This window comes from Miscanthus floridulus, chromosome 4 (genome assembly GCF_019320115.1).
Source record: "Miscanthus floridulus cultivar M001 chromosome 4, ASM1932011v1, whole genome shotgun sequence".
In the NCBI taxonomy this organism is placed as follows: domain Eukaryota; kingdom Viridiplantae; phylum Streptophyta; class Magnoliopsida; order Poales; family Poaceae; genus Miscanthus; species Miscanthus floridulus.
This window is the reverse complement of record NC_089583.1, coordinates 39,731,015-39,749,740: the sequence shown is the minus strand read 5'-3', so window position 1 is coordinate 39,749,740 and position 18,726 is coordinate 39,731,015. Positions and strand designations below refer to the sequence as shown.

Here is an 18,726-nt window from a genome sequence, read left to right as displayed (position 1 = left end):
GTTCTATATTAGCCATGTGTAATAGGTGCTACGAGATTGGGTGGGATGTGGCACCTTCAGTGTAGTCGTCTCTGTTCTCCTCACGGTACTCACAGTCCTCGTCCGTTAGGTTCCCCTCTGAGTCTGCATCGTTTGCATTATAGTCGCGTTAGCGACGTCTATATAATAGCACAAAGAAGCAATGAAAATTCAAAAGAGCCAAATGCACTCAAACATGGGTTCATTACGTAGAGCTTGATTTTAGATGAATTTTGGTCCTAGTTTCGTATTTTTCGAGGTCGTATGAATTAGTTATGAATTTCTGGAGTTTAAATCATTTCTGAAATTAGATAAAGGCTGGATTAATTCTAGGCTGACACGTGTCATGCTGTGGTTGGTCCACGTGGCTTGCTGGCGTCAGCATGATGTCAGCATGACGTTGTTATCATGGTTCCGAGCTGACAGGTGGGGCCCAGCTGACGTCAGCATGACGCCAGCATGACGTCATCGACGTCGTCCATACCGACAGGTGGGGCCAAAGTCTATTAGGTCACTGACAGGTGGGTCCAGTCAAAGTCAATGCCAGTCAACAGTCAATGGTCAATGGTCAACAGTCACGGTCACTAACATGTGGGCCTGGTCTGTTGACGTCAGTAGCTGATGTCAGCGTGACATCAGCATGACGTCACCTCGGCTGTGCTGGCTTCCGACATGTGGGTCCCATGTGACATCATCATGACGTCAACATCTGACGTGTGGATCCAGGGTGTCCGTGTCACTGATAGGTGGGGCTAGGTCAATGGTCAACGTTGACCAGTCATCGGTCAATACAAGTCGGATCCGAACTGGGCCGGTTGGGCTTCGGGTTGGGCCGATCTGGGCCAGGCCAGGCCGAACATGTGGCACGCTGTGAGGCGGCCACGTCATGGCCGTGGGCTCGTATTGGGCTATGATCCACGGCTACGGTCTATAGTGGACCAATTGCTGCTGGTCCATGGACCACGGACTGGTCTACGGTGGACCGAGTCCACCCGTCGCCTCTCAGGCGTGGTCCAGGAACACCGAGTGCACTTGCAGGTGACCAGCGAGGGGGAGGTCCTCTGTTTCTCCTGCGGCGGTGCTCCTACCGATGGCGAGCTTGCTATGAGTCCCTGTGGTGGCGCTGGTGTCCGATTGGGGAGGGGAAAAACTTCCTTGGGCCATGGCGACTGTGTCTGCGGGGTCGAGGTGGCGACCAGAGCTCCCCAAGGTGCTGGCCATGGCGAGCGGCGGCTCGGCGGTGCTTGCCAACGGTGAAGTCGTGCGTGCAGCCTTCCGAGTGGCTCGGCTTGAGTAGGTATAGGCTACTACGAGTCCGTGGGGGTATGGTGAAGTGTCCAGGGCTCAAGGCGGGGCTTCGGCGTTTCCATGTGGCCAGGCAGGGATTTCTCGATGGCCACGGTGCCATGGGGACGATGGCGAGGCGCGTGGGTGATCAACGGGGCTCCAGCGGGGTAGTCACGGCATGTGCGTGGGTGCGGGTGTTCCCAGCGGCCAGCGATGGCCTTGGCCTGCACGCTCTTGGTGTGGAGCGCCATGGCCGGTGTGACAGAGTCCGGCGACAAGCAGAGTGATCAGAAGGAGGGCTCACCGTGGGTGCTGTGGAAGAGAGGATGGCGATGCCGTGTCGATGTGAGGCCGTACAGCTCTGGTGTGGCCGTGCAGTGCCGTGCCGAGCCGCGACAGTGACGAAGCACCGGCACCATCTTTGGCTCCGATGACCTCCTCCCCTGCGGCGGCTTCGGCGCTTTCTTCCTCTCCTCCCGTCCCCTTCTCCCTCCTCTCTCTTGGCTCGATGTGCTGTGGACAGCCACCAAGTGGCGGCAGGCGACGGGACAAGCGCTAGGGCTCTCGGCCGAGGCTCTTATAGCCGAGCGGGATCGGCGAGCCCGGTGATCGGCGGTTGGGGATTCAAGGGCGATCGGGCGCAAGCTAGCATCCAACGGTGTGCGCGGGGTTGCGTGGGCGTGCGCAAGGGAGAGACAGGACCATGCCCCGGGCATGACCCCTGGCCCACCCTGCCATTTCTGTCGGGGCTCTGTCGCACGGTGGTTTGAGCGCGGCGTGGGGAAGAAGCACAGTAGCGCTGACGTGCGGGGTCCAGCAGGCAGCGGCTGCAAGCGGAGACGGGGAGACGCGCGGGCATGGGCAACGTGCGGCTGTCACGCGGGGCCACAGGTGACAGCGACCGCAAGCGAGGCTAACGGAGCGCGCGGGCGACTGCTGGGCCGCAAGCTAGGGCCGCACTGAGCCGAGCGGCTGGCTGGCTGCAGCGCGTTGGCAGGGCTGGCTAGGGCTGGTTGCTGGTCGTGCGGGTTGGGCCGAGCAGCTGGCTGGGAGGCCTTCTTCTCTTCTTCCTTTTCTATTTTTCATTTCTTTTCCATTTGTTTGAATTCAAATTTGGTTTGAAATTTGAATTTAAATCCTGAGGTAACTTATTCATTGGAGTTTAGGGAATTTTGTTTAATAATAACTTTATGGAATTGTTAAGCATAACATAAAGCAATGAGAATCCAAATCACAATTTAAGTTAACATGTATGCAACATCTATTTGATAGAAATTAAATAATCATAATCCACATATGACATGCTATGCTTATGTGTTGACTTAGGTTGGGTTACTTCTAATGCAACTCCTGGGTTGGGTTACTTTACATGACACTCATCATCACATGGAAGTTTGAGAAAAATTTTGTAGTTGGTATTTTTGGTGTGTGGATTTTTGGGTTGTTACACATTTCATTAGCACATTCTTTATGAAGCATTTCACAAGAGTTGAGCTTTTTCATGACAAGATGATAGCGTTCCTCACGCTCACTCTTTGTTCCCTCATGGAGCGCACAAACATCCGACCATAGTGCATGGGCATCTTTGTGGTTCCTTACCCGGTTGAACACATCTTTACAAAGGCCTCTAAATATGGTGTTTCTAGCCTTTGCATTCCATTTTTCATAATTCAACTCATCGCCTTGTGGGTGTGCGGCATCCAGAGGTTTTGGGAAATCTTGTGAGGCGGCTCTAAGTATTCCAACGTCTAGAGCTTCTAAGTATGCCTCCATGTAGATTTTCCAATACGGAAAATCATCCCCCTCAAAGATAGGAGGAGGTCCATCCCCATGAGATATCTTTCTCTAGGCGGTTAAGCCTAAATACGTGAGCACGAGGCTCTGATACCAATTGAAAGGATCAAGATGCCCAAGAGGAGGGGTGAAATGGGCTAATTCTAAATTTTTTCTGCAATAATTAAACTCTACGGTTAGCCCAATTAACCCCTTGTGCCTAGAAAGTATTTCTATTGATCTAACGCACAAAAGTTTAGCACCCTAAGTTCCAATCCTACTCTAGCATGGCAATTCTAGGAATATAAATGACAAGAATTGAATTGCTCAAAGTAAAGAGAGAAGGAGGAACGCGGTGATGTTTTGCCGAGGTATCAGAGAGTCACCACTCCCCACTAGTCCTCGTTGGAGCACCCGCGCAAGGGTGTAGCTCCCCCTTGATCCGCACAAGGATCATGTGCTCTCTATGGGTTGATTCTTTGACACTCCGTCACGGTGAATCACCCACAACCGTTCACAACTTGAGTTGGGTCATCCATAAGCTCTCCAGATGATCACCAAGCTCCCAATCACCACCAAGCCGTCTAGGTGATGGTGATCACCAAGAGTAACAAGCATGGACTCTCACTTGACCATGACAAGCCTAATGAGAAGGGTGGATGCACACTTTGCTACTCTTGATCTCACTAATGAGGGCTCTCTTTGGGATTCTCAAATCTCAATCACCTCACTAGGACCTTGCTCTTCTTGGCACTCTCAAGGGTGTTGCTCAGTTGTTGGAATGAGCAAAAGTACCCCCACACATGAATGGAGGTGGTATTTATAATACCGGTTGAAAAACAAACCGTTATGTGCCTCTACATGGTGATCGGACGCTCCGGTCAGTTCACCCCAAACTCTAGTGATCAAAGTGTGACCAGACGCTGGCCAGTGTCCGATCAGCACTGACCGAACATGTCCGGTCATGATTTTCCCTCTCTAGAACCTTACTAGAGTCGACCGAACGATGGCCCTTAGCGTCCGGTCACTTCAGCTCTCAGCGTCCGGTCACTTCACCTCTCAGTGTCCGGTCGCACCAAACGAAATCACCTTGGTCAAATGAACTGATCGGACCCTGAGCCAGCGTCCGGTCACACCAGAGCTAGCATCTGGTCAGTATTTGACCCTCTATTCACTTCCAACTCTCGATCATATGTGAATGAAGTTTGCTCCATTGGATCTAAGGGCTATTTAGGAGCTACCTAGTGCTAGTTTTAGCAAGTGTGCACCACACCTAACCCACTAGACTCACCTAGGTCAAGCTACAGGTCCATACCCCCCTTAATAGTATGGCCAAAGGAAAAACAAAGTCCTAAACTACTCTAAGTGTCTCTTCAACTCTAAACGACACTTAGAACTAGTCCATCCTTAACCTTGTCATCCATTCTTTGAAAACCGAAATGATTTCCATCGTAGGGGCATGACCACCTTGATTGCCCATTCGATCTTCATTACCGTGACCTAACTTAGTTGCCTCTACAAAACACACGTTAGTCACAGTAATCACGTATTGTCATTAATCATCGAAACCCAACTAGGGGCCTAGATGCTTTCAGAGTGCTTTACAGGAGTAAGTGTTGACTAAAAAAGTGGTAATACCAAATTTTAGGGGAAAACAATGTAGCTATTCAATGTTCCAAGTGTTGGTGAGAGCATTGTCATTGTTGTCCTCTAGTCGGTAGGTGGTCAGTCAGATTACTTCAGTCGCTGTATAGGGTCCTTCCCATGGCAGAGAGAGTTTGTGTTTTTCTTTTGTTGATTGGGTCCTCCGGAGTATGAGGTCACCGACTTCGAGGATTCTCCCCCTGATCTTTCTTTCGTGGTACCTGCGGAGAGTTTGCTGATAGCAAGCAGAGTGGATGATGGTCATCTCGTGGGCTTCTTCGAGCAGGTCGAGTGCGTGTTGCTGAGCCTCCGTGGCTTGGTCGTGGTCGAAAGCCTTCACTCTTGGGGCATCATGGTTGAGGTTAGAGGGCAACATTGCCTCAGCTCCATAAGCTAGGAAGAAAGGTGTGAACCCTGTGGATCGGTTCAAGGTCATTCTCAGGCCCTAGAGGATTGCTAGGACCTCTGCCACCCATCGTCTGGCGTACTTGTTGAGTCTATCGAAGATGCGTGACTTGAATCCTTGGAGGACCATGCCATTGGCACGCTCGACCTGATCATTGGTTCATGGATGTCTGATTGAGGCCTAGTCGATCCTGATCCCGTATCCATCACTAAAGTCTAGGAACTTCTTCCTGGTGAAGTTGGTTCCATGGTCAGTGATGATATAGTTAGGAACGCCGAACTGATAGATAATGTCGAGGAAGAATTTGACCGCCTCTTTCAAGCGGATGTTGGTGATGGGCATGGCCTCTATCCACTTGGTGAACTTGTCGACTGCTATGAGTACGTGAGTGAAACTGCCTGGGCCCTTTTTGAGGGGTCCCACCATATCGAGGCCCTAGACCACGAATGGCTAGGTGATGGGGATGGTTTGGAGTTCCTGCGCCGACAAATGTGTTTGCCGAGCATAGAACTTGCATCCTTCACATCTGTGGATGACCTCCTCTGCATCTCGTTGCGCAGTGGGCCAATAAAAACCTTGACGAAAGGCTTTCCGACCAGCGACCTTGGGGCCATGTAATGTCCACAAATCCTTGCATGGACCTCGAGGAGCTACTTCCCCTGGTTGGTGGGGATACACTTCATGAGTACCCCTGATGGACTTCGTTTGTAGAGCTCATCACCGAGCGCGATGAAGGTCTTGGCGTGTTGAGCGATCCATCAGGCTTTAGTCCTTTCGGGCAGGAGAACCTCCTCGAGGAGGTAGGCGAGTAGCGGTACTCACCAGTTAGTTTGATCGAGTGCCAATATGGTGACGTTCACGGGTGACGTCGTCGTAGAGGTACTAGGGATCGGAGCCCCCGAGCGCCAGCTGGGTGTCGGGGTGTGTCTGGATCAAACTTTCCAAGATGCGGGCAGATGGCTTGTGGACGTTGTTGATGAAGACCCCACTCGGGGATGGATTTCACCTAACAGCCAATTTTGCAAGGAAATCGGCGGTGTCGTTGTCCCTTCGAGGGATGTGATGTAGTTTGATCCCCTAGAATTTGTCCTCGAGCTTATGCACCTCTTGGCAGTACACTGTCATGAGGGGCTTTTGCAAGAAGACTCCTTCATGACCTGATCAACGACTAGTTCTAAGTCACCACGAATGAAGAGTCACGTGGCACCAAGCTCGATGGCAATGCGTAGTCCGTTGATAAGGGCCTCGTATTCCGCGGCATTGTTTGAAGCTAAAAAATGGAGGCAGATGGCGTAGCGGAGCCTACTTCCATCTAGGGAGATTAGAACCACTCCAGCCCCCAAGCCAGGCACCATTACGGACCTGTCAAAGTACATTGTCTAGTACTCTTGGGTGATGTCCGAGGTCAATAGCTAGACCTTCGTCCATTCGGCGACAAAATCTGTGAGAGCCTGAGACTTAATAGAGGTATGAGGGGTGTACCTGATGTCATGGCCCATGAGTCTGAGTGCCCACTTAGAGATCCGCCCCATAGCGTCGTGGTTGTGGATGATGTCTCCAAGTGGGTATGAAGTGACGACCGCAACTTCATGGTCGGTGAAGTAGTGCAGGAGCTTCCTGGTCACCATTAGGATGGCGTATAGGAGTTTTTGCACCTAGGGGTACCGGACCTTGGGGTCGGTAAGTACCTCCCCGACAAAGTATACGGGTCGCTGTACCTTGAGCTAGGTGTCCCAGCTCCTCCCTTTCGACGACCAGGGCGGCACTAACCACATGGTTGCTTGCCGTGATGTAAAGGAGGAGAGGTTCTCCCTGTTCAGGAGAGATGAGGATTGGGGCCAACGTGAGGGACGCTTTGAGGCTTTCTAGAGCCTGCTGGGCTTCCTCAGTCCAAATGAAGGCATCCGTCTTTTTGAGGAGCTTATAGAGTGGCATCCCCCATTCGCCGAGCCAAGAGATGAAGCGGCTCAGGGTAGCCAGACAGCCAGTGAGCCTTTGTACGCCCTTGATGTTGCCTATGGGGCCCATGTTGGAGATGGCCGTGATCTTTTCGGGGTTGGCCTCGATGCCGCGCTCGGACACGATGTATCCAAGTAGCTTCCCCTTCGAAACCCCGAAAACACATTTCTAGGGGTTCAGCTTGATGTTGAACCTTTGGAGGTTTGTGAATGTCGCGGCCAAGTTTCCGATCAGGTCACAAGCTTGGGCTGTTTTGACCACTATGTCATCAACATAGATGGCGATTGTTGGTTTCGGCCGCTCGGCTTGATCAGGCTAATCGAGCGGGTCGATTTGGTCGGCGAAGCATTACTGCATGCACCTTTGGTAGGTGGCGCCAGCGTTCTTTAGGCCGAAAGGCATGGTCACATAGCAGTACGAACCATACAGGGTGATGAACAAGGTCGCGAGCTAATCGGATTCTTTCATCGCGATTTGGTTATAGCCTGAGTAGCCATCTAGAAAGGAGAGGATCTCGCAACCTGAGGTGGAGTCAACTATCTAGTCTATGCGCGGCAAAGGAAAGTGATCCTTTGGGCACGCTTTGTTGAGCCTAGTATAATCAATGCACATTCTTCACTTCCTGGTCTTCTTTTTTACAAGAATGGGATTGGTGAGCCAGTCGGAGTGGAATACCTCTCTGATGAATCTGGCTACTAGGAGTTTGGTGATCTCTTCACCTATAGCCCTATGCCTCTTGTCATCGAAGCGACGTAGGTGCTACTTGGTGGGCTTTGAGCCTGGGATAAGGCGCAGTGCGTGCTCGACGACCTCCTGCGGTATCCCGACATGTTAAAAGGCTGCCATGCAAAGACATTGCAATTGTCGTGTAGGAAGTCGACGAGCTCGCATTCCTATTTGGCCGGGAGCTGGGTCCTGATCCGAACTGTCTTGGTTGGGTTGGTGGGGTCGATTCCCACCGCCTTGGTTTCTTTGAGCGGGCGGAAGGCCATCGAGGAATTTGGTTTCTTGTAGTCTGGGACTGCCGGAGCCAATGATTCCCTGAGCCGTGGGAGCTCGGACGAGTTGACAACCGCAGTGGCGAGCTTGTAGTGCTCGCGGTTGCATGCGAAGGCATGCGAAAAGGCGCTGCTCACGGTGATTACGCTGTTTGGTCCTGGCATCTTTAGCTTGAGGTAGGTGTAGTTGGGGATTGCCATGAATCTTGCGTAGTATGGCCGCCCCAAGATGGTGTGGTAGGGCCCTAGAAAGTCCACCACCTTGAAGGTGAGGACCTCCGAGCGGAAGTTGGCTCGGCTGCCGAACGTGATGGGTAGATCGATCTGTCCGAGCGGGTATGCCTGCGCTCCCGGGATTACCCCATGAAAGGGGGAGCCCACCAAGCGGAGCTCTGATTAGAGGATGCGCATGGTATCGAGGGTGTCGATGTATAGGATGTTGAGGCCGCTGCCTCCGTCCATCAGCACCTTGGTAAGGCGCTTCTTGTGGATGATGGGGTCAATGATGAGTGGGTAGCATCCTGGTCTCACGATGTGGGAGGAATGGTCCCTCTGATTGAAGGTGATCGGAGATACTGACTAGCTAAGGAAGGAGGGGATGGCTGTCTCGGCGGCGCATGCCTCTCTATAGCGAACCTTGTGTTGTTGTTTGGACCAGATGGCGTTGGATCCGCCGAAGATCATGATGCATTCGTTAGCATCGGGGAAAACATCCCCATCCTTGCTTGTCATGCCTCCTTTCTTGGCCGCCGCCTCCTTGCCATCTCCCTCCTTTGGCCCGCTGGCCTGTCGGAGGAAATGTTTGAGGAGCTTGCAGTCCTTGTAGAGGTGTTTGGCGGGGTAGGCGTGGTTGGTGCACGGGCTATCCATGAGTTTGTTGAAGTGGTCAGGCAGCCCTTGTTGGGGCTGCTTGCCCGTGTGATTAGTCACGGCTACCATCGTGGAGTTGTTCGATCGGCGTTGATCCTTTTTGTTCTTCTTGCCCCTCTGTGTGGAGGGGCCCTCGTCTGGGTCCACGCGTTTGGCCTTGCCTTTTTCCCAGCCTCCGCCAAAGACTGCTCCAACCGTCTCCTCACTAGAGGCGTGGTTAGTGGTGACGTTGAGCAGCTCACGGGTGGTACGGGGTTTCAGGTAGCTAAGCTTGTGGATCAAGGACTCGCAGTTTGTCCTGGAGAGGAATGCGCTAATGACATCTGTGTCAATGACATCAGGGAGGGAGTTGCATCATTGGGAGAACTGTGGATGTAATCCCATAGGGACTTGCTGGGCTCCTGCTAACAGCTCTTAAGGTCCCAGGAGTTTCCAGGGCAGACATACATCCCCTAGAAATTCCCGACGAAGACCCTCTTGAGGTCCGCCCAGTTGCAGATGCTGTTGTGTGGGAGGAATTCAAGCCATACCCGAACATGTTCCCCCATGCAAATGGGAAGATACTGAATGATGAAATAGTCATCATCCACTCCTCTGGCTCGATAGGCGAGCCGGAAGTCTTCGAGCCAAATGCCTAGGTTTGTCTCCCTGGTGTATTTGGCAATGTTGGTGGGTGGTTGGAATCGCTGCGGGAACGGTGCTCTCCGGATATGCCGGCTGAAGGCCCATGGTCCCAGGCCCTTAGGGCTGGGGCTCCAGTCGTCTGGCCGGTGACCGCGCCTGGGGCACGTATCTCCACTCCCCTCAATGGTTTGGCTAGGATCCATGTCGCCTGCTGCCAGTATGGTGGACATCATTATCGTGTCGGGCATGATGCTGGTTGCTGATAATGCTACGAGCGTCCTAGAGTGGATCGGGCCACTCGAGTACTAGCGATCGGTGTGGGGTAGGCGCTAGGCCAGACCATGGTGTAGCTGCCGCCCCCCGAGCCATGCCTGATGGCTATAGGGGCAAGTGAATGGAGCGATCTATCTAGTGCATCCCCGTTCCCCCAGTGGGGAGAGAGGGCGTGGGTCGGAGTCACGATGTGGAGCTTTCTGCCTGTTGGACGGCGGTGGCTTCTACTAGAACCTGGAGGTTCCAGTAGACTGCCCGCTCTCGGGGGTCGATGGGCTCAGGAACACCGTGCAGAAGCATTATCGCATCAGCAATGTTCTAGCCAACCCAGGCAAATTGAGGGAGATCGTTCCCCTCATTCATGATGTCATGTTGGACCTGATAGGCGCGACCCCAGGAGCCACCCGCCAGGCCACGCGCATGGGGCGCAACATGTTGTATCGACTGCGCTAGTGCAGGCGGTGGCTGGTTCTGCTACCGTTGTCGTAATTCCTCAATGTGCGCTTGTGTAGACGTGAGGGCCCCCGCACGCGGGTCCGGAGGGGAGTGAGTCTACGTAGACTCCACAACCACTGGCAGCTATCCTGGAGCGTCCGCCATAGCATACTCCTAGGACGGACGGTGGTGGGGTGCCACATTGCCGATGCTAGAACCGTCGCTCTCGCCCTCATCATCCGAGAGTTCGGTAGGAGCGTAGCCTGCCATTCCCATGAATTCGGATGCGAGGGGGATGACTCCAGCATCTTTTGGAGCCTCCGAGCATACGTATCCATGGAGGACGTGAGGCCATAGGGTAACCGATCGTACGGTGTTTGTGGCGTGGTTGATACAGTCCCTCCGGGTGATCGGTGGGAGATAGTAAGCAAAGAGTAAAGAACATTACGCATATTACTTACAGTAGGGTTTGAGCAGAGAGTTTGCTCGGAAAGAAGCGCAAATGTCACGTCATCGAAGTCATGCGTCCCGGAGTTGATGGAGGGCACCCCTCCGATGGGTGCCGGAATGTGAGCCTCCTCGCGGAGGTGTAGTACACTGAGCCGATCAGCGATGAAGTCCAGGCTTCCGAAGAGGAAGGCCTAGGATGGCTCGAAGATAGGTGGAGCCCACATCCCAACTGGTGAGAGTGCGGCAAACTCCTGCGAGCCGAAGCGAATCATATCGCCCAAGCCCGCCACGATGAGGGTGGCAGAAAAGTGGGTCATCCGATGACCAAAAAGTATTGAACGTACAACGTCTTTCCCACGGACGGCACCAACTATCGGTGCAGATAGTGACCTAGTGAATATTTGTAGTTTTGTCGTATATTGTGATCAGAGGTAGCCTAGCACTCAATAACATAGGGTTTATACTGGTTTAGGCAACGTGCCCTACATCCAGTTTGGGTCGGTCGGTGACTTTATTCCTTAGCCTAGGTGCTCGATGTTAGTAGTGGGGTTACAAACGAGAAGGAGAAAGAAGGAGTGTACAAGAGGTGCGGTCAGCTCCGGTCGGAAGGGCCGAGAGCGACAGGAGCTACGCTATGAGTTAAGTGTTCAAGCGTGTGCTTAAGATCTGAACTCGGTGGTTCTGTGGTTGTGAGCTAGTGAACTTGATCGGTGCTTGTTAACTTAAAGAAGGGCTCTCCTTTGTTGGAGGGAGCGCATCCCCTTTTATAGATAAAGGGGATGGCTTTACAAGTGAGAGGGTGAGGGTACGTATGCTACTGAGCTTTGTTGCTCATGCCAGTGGGTACAAGATAATGGTAGGTGTAACATCCTGGTGTTATTCTTGCCTAATTGCACTTGCATTTCATATTTATGAGCATCATTCATCAATTCATGAGCATATGTCACTTGAAACATGGGAAACATGACTTTGAAACAAATGTATCATTTCGAGTGTTTTTCATCGTTTTAGTATCTTTAGTGCTTGATTATTGTATGACCAAGGTGTGGTATAGCTAAATATATTGTTAAACATCTTAGCTATGCTTAGAAAGTCATTAGGAACCATGTTCATGTTGATCATTTTGCCTGATTACGATTTCAAATCATGGTTTGACTTGTTTTGACCCTAGGACTTTTTGGTTTGACTGTTTAAAAAATACCACTTAGAATGTTTGCATGTCAGAGCAACCTAAAACAAAGTTGTAGCAAATTACATAAGGAACAAAAGTTATTTTGTGACCAAGTCATGAAAATGTGCACAACATGCTCAAAATGGTCCCACAAGTCAGAATTTGGGTTGATTTCAACACTTAGAAATTTCTAAGTATAAACTTCAGTTTTTAGTTTCTTGAACCCGACTTTGGCATGATTTTACTCTCTGTCCTTTGCGAATTAGGTCTTGATCATTTAAGATGAATTACAGATGGTACTTAGAGCTACAACTCTTGTGTAGATGGTATGAGCTAATACTTCACGGTTTAGTAGAAAGAACGTTGTCAAATTGCACCGTCAGGCTCTGATCGCGGGTCTGATGGTCGCCTTCGTCAGGCCGAGTGGCCGACCGCCGTCAGGCCAAGTGCGCCAAGTGGAGTCCGTACGCCGTCGCCGCCCCCACAGGTCAGACCGTCGCTGCCACGACATCGCCACGCGGCTATTGGCTCGTCTATTTGCTTCGCCTACGCCGTGTCTCGCCTCGTCAGAAACCGTGGAAGTCGAGCGCAGCGCCCTCTGTTTGCCGCCGAGAGCGTTGTGGCCTCCATCTCCCTCGCCACTGCATCCTTGCCGCCTTCAGCTAGCCACAGCGCTGCCGTAGTTGCCTTTAGCGCGTCCACCTCACGGTTGAGCCGGTGAGTCTTAGTTGAGCTCGCATTTTTTTCTTCTTCCCCGCGTCGAACGCCATTGTCGCCGTGAACTCCGTCGAGCTCCCGTGCGCTCGCTGCTGCATTTCACCTCGCTACATCTTGCCCACAGTTTTCCCACCATCTCCTGTACCTATTCCTCCCTCTGGTCGAGCCTATCGTGCTGTGTCGTTGGCGCTTACGCCGAGTCCGCAGTCGCCATGCTTCGACCTCACCGGAGTTGGGCTCACCATGGCCGGAGCATTGGGGGCGTCTCCTTTCTCCTTTCTCTTCTTGGATAGCGTCACCATGACCCCGTGAAGCTCATACCGAGCTTGGTCTGGGCAATGGGGACTCGCCGTCGCCGAAGTTCCGCAGCGACCTCGCCGCAGTCCGCCATTGCCGACGTAGTCATAGCTAGAGAGTGGTAGCGGTCGGGAAAAGGGTATGGGTAGGTGCGTATCGTCACTAGGAACACGCCGGTGCCGTCGGTTTCGTCGGGGAGATCACCGTCGGTGAGCTCGGCCATCGCCGCGCCGATGTGTGCCGTCTCCCCTGTTCCGTGTCAATGACACGGGGGTCCCGCATGTCAATCGCCGAGCCGATGAGAGCCAGGCTTGGGCTGCGCTGTGTCGTGGGCCGTCGGGTCCCTTCGGGCCGGCCCAGCAGCGCTTAAGTGAATTATTTTCCATTTATTCTTTGTTATTTGAAATCAAAAATGGTTTGAAAAATGTTAGGATGATCAAACTTGCTCCAAATTTGTTGAAACAAATTTTTCTAGGTTCCTTATCACCAGATCTACTTGGGAAAATTATTGCATGTCATTTTTGAGATACTTTTCTATAGGATTTTATTTAATCATGTAAATTGCTGATAACTTGAAAAATGTGTATAAAAATATATAGGCTTCAGAAAAATATGATTTCAAGTTTGTTCATCTTCTTATGTCATGTACTTCCTAAGGAAAATAGGTTTCATGCATGTGCTATGGGAAAATTTTGAGGTGTAGTTCAAGTCCCTTTTATGGCTGATTTTTGTTATTTTTGCTAAAAAGCCAAAGTTGCATAAAACATGCATCTGATGATTTTTGTACAGTGGTTATATGCTATGAAGAACCTAGGAAAAATATTAATTCTGTTGTTTGACACTTTTCATAGTACAAAGTAATTTCATGCTCATTTTCATGCTATAGCTTGTCATTTTTGTGTAGGATAGTTTACTTATCCAAATGCCATGAAATTTTTATGGTAGTCTGTTTAGGGTAGTAGTATGCTACTGCAATTTTCTCAGATTTTTAGGAGCATCAGAAATATAGGTTGCTATTCAAACCTATTATTAATTAGGGTTTAAGCAAGTGTTGCTTTAAGTGTGATTAAGGAAGTAGTAAAGCTTTGGTGTATCTTTGAAGCATTTCATAAGATAGGTTAACTTAACATATTAGTAGTAGAAGAGAATGCAGTAGATGACATGTGCTTGTAGTATAGTTCTTAGATGATGTTGACTACCTTGCATTTTAACATATCCATTGCATGCATCTCCTTCGATGCACCGTTGCATAATCACTTACGCGCATTGCATCATACAGGATCGCAAACCGAGAACCCAGTCGTCATCCCCGAGGAGCCCGAGGAGCAGCTCGAGGTGCAGCAGCAGGAAGTGCCAGAAGTCGACGAGGAGGACGTTGAGGAACTTCCGGAGTGCCCCGATCACCGTCCGAGCTCCTTCGAGAGAGGCAAGCCCCGGAGCATTTTCTCCCGGTTTGCAATTATTTAATTAAATACTTTACTTTAAATGGATGCATTACGTTCAGGAGTTGTTTGCAACCGTTGCTGCATTATGCCTTGCTTACCTTTGTTATACTATATCCTTGTTACCCTGGTATCCGCAGTCGAGTCAATGCTTAGCTGGCTTAGACCGGTAGAAGTCAGGTGATTTCCTGTCACCTGCGAGCTATAGGTGGTTACCTGGATTTGCTTGGATGACTATGAAGTCATGGTATAACTAAGTGTTAAATGAAGTTGAGACCGGACGAAGACTTGCAGAGTTCTGGACTGTAGTGTTTCCGTCTGTGTCGATTAAGGACCGACCGTTGTTGGGCCTCGAGTCATGTTGAACGCATGCTTTACATTTAGCTGGCCGGATAAAGTACCTTCCGACCGCGAAGCTGGGAGATTTTTCGGGCCGAGTAGATTGCCCGCAACGCACTGTACCGAAGCAGGTGTGGTAGGACACGGGGGCGGGATGATAAGACCAAAGTGCAGTCGGTCGGCCCCCGAGTACATGTGGTTCCTGGCAAACTCGAGATTCCTGGAAAGTTGACTCGGTGATCAATATCTCACTTTAGCGGGTGAGTGAGGTTTGTGTAAGGAATAAATCACCAGCTGGTTAGGAATCGATTCGAATCGCCATCGCTCCTGGATAGTGAGCACTTGACTTGAGTTACTTCATCGTAGTAAATGTTATGGAACACTTGGACAGTTATAGTGAATATGACAGTATGGAAGTTGCTTAATGATCATTGGTTATCATTATCTGCTTAATCACATGTTTACTCTAGAATAGGTGCAAATCTAGATGACAGGTAATAATAATTAACTTGGCAATAATGCTTTTAGAAAGGTTCTTGAAATGCTAAAAATGCTTCTTTCTGCAAATGAGTCAGCTACCCTACTATAAAGCCCTTCATAATCCTTGGTGTCAATTATTTTCGGTTATGTCGGGTAAGTCTGGCTGAGTACCTTCTCGTACTCAGGGTTTTATTCCCACTTGTTGCAAATGGGCAGATGTACTATGGCTACTGTATCAACTGCCTTTATCCTGCGATGGGTGATGCTTAGGACCATGGGCATGGTCATTCCTTACGTCTCATCTGATGCTTTTGTTGGAGATGATCATCCGCTGGCACTATATTTAAACTCCGCGTGAGTGTGTGTGTGGTTTGAACAAATGACTTCCGCTACTTTTATTCGAACTGGTTTGTAATAACTATGTTTAAATTCTGATGTATCTGAGACCGCGAACTTTTATGTAATATGTGATGGTGACCGCTAAACTTATTACGATCATGGCTGGGACACGAGTTGGTTTGAAATCCTTCGTGATTTCACGGACTACCGGGTTATACGGGCTTAAGTTTGTCAATCGTCTGCTCTGGTGGATGATTTTCTTACTTAATTTCGTATAATTGGTCGGTTCTGTCACAGTAGGCGCCTACAACTCTGTTGATGTCACTGTAGAATGTCAGATGCATGTGGGAGGTCATGTTGCTTTCTTCAGTGATGGTAGATGTCGGTACTTGCAAATATTGTTTGATGCCTAGAGGCATGTGAGGAGTTTCACCATGTTCACCTAGTACGGTAAATCCCGGCGCCCACAACACTATCGATGCCTAGAGGCATGTGGGGGGCCATACCGTATGGGAGTTTAGCGGTGCCCACAATACTATAGAGGAAGATGTCGGCGCCTACAATACTATTTGTGTCAGGGTGGTTGTAGAGTACTATTCCTGTAAGCGTACATGGTATGGTCCCTTGTATTGTGGTTTGACTTGCGTGCCCTGGCTTGCTTTCTCCATTCGTCCTCTGGTCCTTTCCGAGCAGGCGTCCCTGGTCAGATGGCCCCAGTCGGCTCTGGTCGCGCCAGTCAGAGAAGAGTGGCGAGCAGGGTTCCTACGAACCCTAGTCAGAGACGCGGGGTCGGAGTCAGAAGTAGTGCTTGGGCCAGGCCTTCCGATTGGAGAGGCCATCCGGAGGCGGTTGGAGTCTGAAGCGAGTCCTTCGGTCGGAGAGGTGGGCCGAAGTAGTCATCGAGTGGGTGCTATTCCTCTTCGGCCAGACCTTCCGGTCGGTGACTGGACCGCCCTTCCAGCCTATCATTTTAGACTCTTGGGCCAGCCCATGAGTTACATGCTATCGGCTCAGGCCGAGCCCTAGCATGGAAGCCAGTCCTCAAAGGACCCCGGGTTTATGAACCCTATATGAATACATATCACGAACAAGCTCATCATCATTCATTGTAAAGGAATCAAAATTTTGTTTAGCCAGACAATGTTTTTGCTCACGAACATTAGATGTGCCGTCATGGAGCTCTTGAAGTTTTAACCAAATTTCATGTGCCGTATTTAAAGTGAACACTTGGTTAAACACATCCATGCTAAATGATTCAAACAAGCAATTCTTACCTCTAGCATTTAAATGAATTTCCTTTTCATCACTATTTGTGGGTTTATCAGGATTCTTAATGGGTTTCATCCCATCACGAGTGACTCTCCAAACACCCAAATCAACCGTCTCAAGGTAGCAAGCCATTCTAGCTCTATAATAAGGGAAGTTAGTGCCGTCAAAGTGCGGAGGCCTAGAGGTATCCATCCCAACCACTCTATATAACCTTGGCTCAACGGCGGTTAAGCCAAAGGTCCAAATTAAGCCAACCGGCTCTGATACCACTTGTAGGGGACCATGACACCTAAGAGGGAGGTGAATTAGGCAACTTAAAAATCTACTTCTAAACTATGGCCTCTTTTTCTAACCCTAGCAAAACCTATACAATAGATAAACTATCTAAATGTGCAACTATGTTTTTGCTAGTATGTTGCTATCTCTACCACAAAAGGAGTAATACAATCAATGTAAATGCAGAAGCTAAAGAGCAAGGTAGAGATCTGCAAACTTCCATCGATGACTCTGGTATTTTTACCGAGGTATCGAGAAGCACGCAAGCTTCCCCCTAGTCCTCGTTGGAGCCCCCTCGCAAGGAATCCCTCGCAAGGGCCAAGCTCCCGGTCAGGTAACTCTGTGGATAGCCTCAGGCCTTTCCCACATGCAAGTGGGTCTCTGACGTGCCTTCTAGCAAGCCTCTCCTAGATGCTCCCCACCGTCTTCACTATCAAGCTTTCGGCTAAAATGTCATGGGCCTTGTTCCCTCCGGTACATGGTGGCGGCCACACCACAAACGCGGTTGGTGTGATCTCGCCAGACTACAAGCCCCTCCGATGTACAACAATGATGCACGCAAGCATCAAGTGGTAAAAGGTATGCAAACCTCACTAAACGCTAGGCCTAAACCTAGAGCAAGCGCATAAGCGGTGGTCTAATCAACCTAAGCACCGCTTATGCGCTTGCTCTAGGTTTAGAGGCCACAAGGCAGCCCAGCGTCATAGCAGTCCTCCGGCGTGATGTAGAGGCGGTGGCGGCACTTCCCATCGCTGGCAGCGCCCCCTCTGTGATCAGTTAGGGTTTAGGATTGTAGGTGGGGTGCTAGGCGGCTCAGGCGAACCTCATGACTCGAGCACCCTAGCCCCCACCTCCTATTTATGGTGTTGTGCGATGGGGGGCCACCAACCATATTAGGGTTGGGCGGACCCGATCAGGGTGCGGATCCAAGGGTCCAATAGGCCATTTGGCCTATTGGTGGAGATCAACTAACATTCCCCCCTTGATCTCACATATAACTTAAACTTAACTTACTTTCTTTTGTTCTCATTCCATCATAGATCAGTGCATAGAGCGTGCCTCATCGTCATGGTCTCTTGCCATTAGATTAAACAGCTACAATGCACCACTCTATTTGAAACAGATTCTTAACTAGGCCCTTATTGTCCAGGAATCATAGGCTTTCCCTTAAACCCATGCTGGCTACATGTTCTCTAAACACACTGGGTGGTAAGCCTTTTGTAAGCGGATCCACAAGCATCTTTTCTGTTCTTATATGCCCAAGACTAATTATATGATCCCGGACTTTGTCTTTCACAACATAATACTTTATGTCAATGTGTTTGGCAGCACCACTTGACTTATTATTGTGAGCATAACATACTGCTGGATTATTATCGCAGTATAACTTAAGTGGTTTATGTATGTCGTCTACCACTTTTAACCCGGGCATGAATTTCTTTAGCCAATTCACCTGTCCTGTATCCTCATAACATGCTACAAACTTGGCATACATTGTGGACGATGTAGTGACGGTTTGCTTTGACCTTTTCCACAATATAGCTCCTCCTGTGAGAGTGAATATGTATCCTGACGTGGACTTTCTTTTATCTCCCGCATAATCAGAATCTGTATACCCCTCTATGTGTAGGGAATCAGATCTTCTATACGTAAGCATGA

General features: G+C 50.2%; 1 long non-coding RNA gene across 1 annotated transcript in view; it reads left to right on the top strand.

Annotated features, from left to right (window-relative positions):
* The window catches only part of LOC136551373 (uncharacterized), a 52,629-nt gene extending 38,302 nt beyond the window's left edge, over positions 1 to 14,327 (top strand). Inside the window, exon 3 of the long non-coding RNA XR_010782539.1 lies at positions 14,202 to 14,327. This is a non-coding gene — a long non-coding RNA (uncharacterized lncRNA). The remainder of the gene's footprint in view (positions 1 to 14,201) is intronic.
* Positions 14,328 to 18,726: the final 4,399 nt, after the last annotated feature.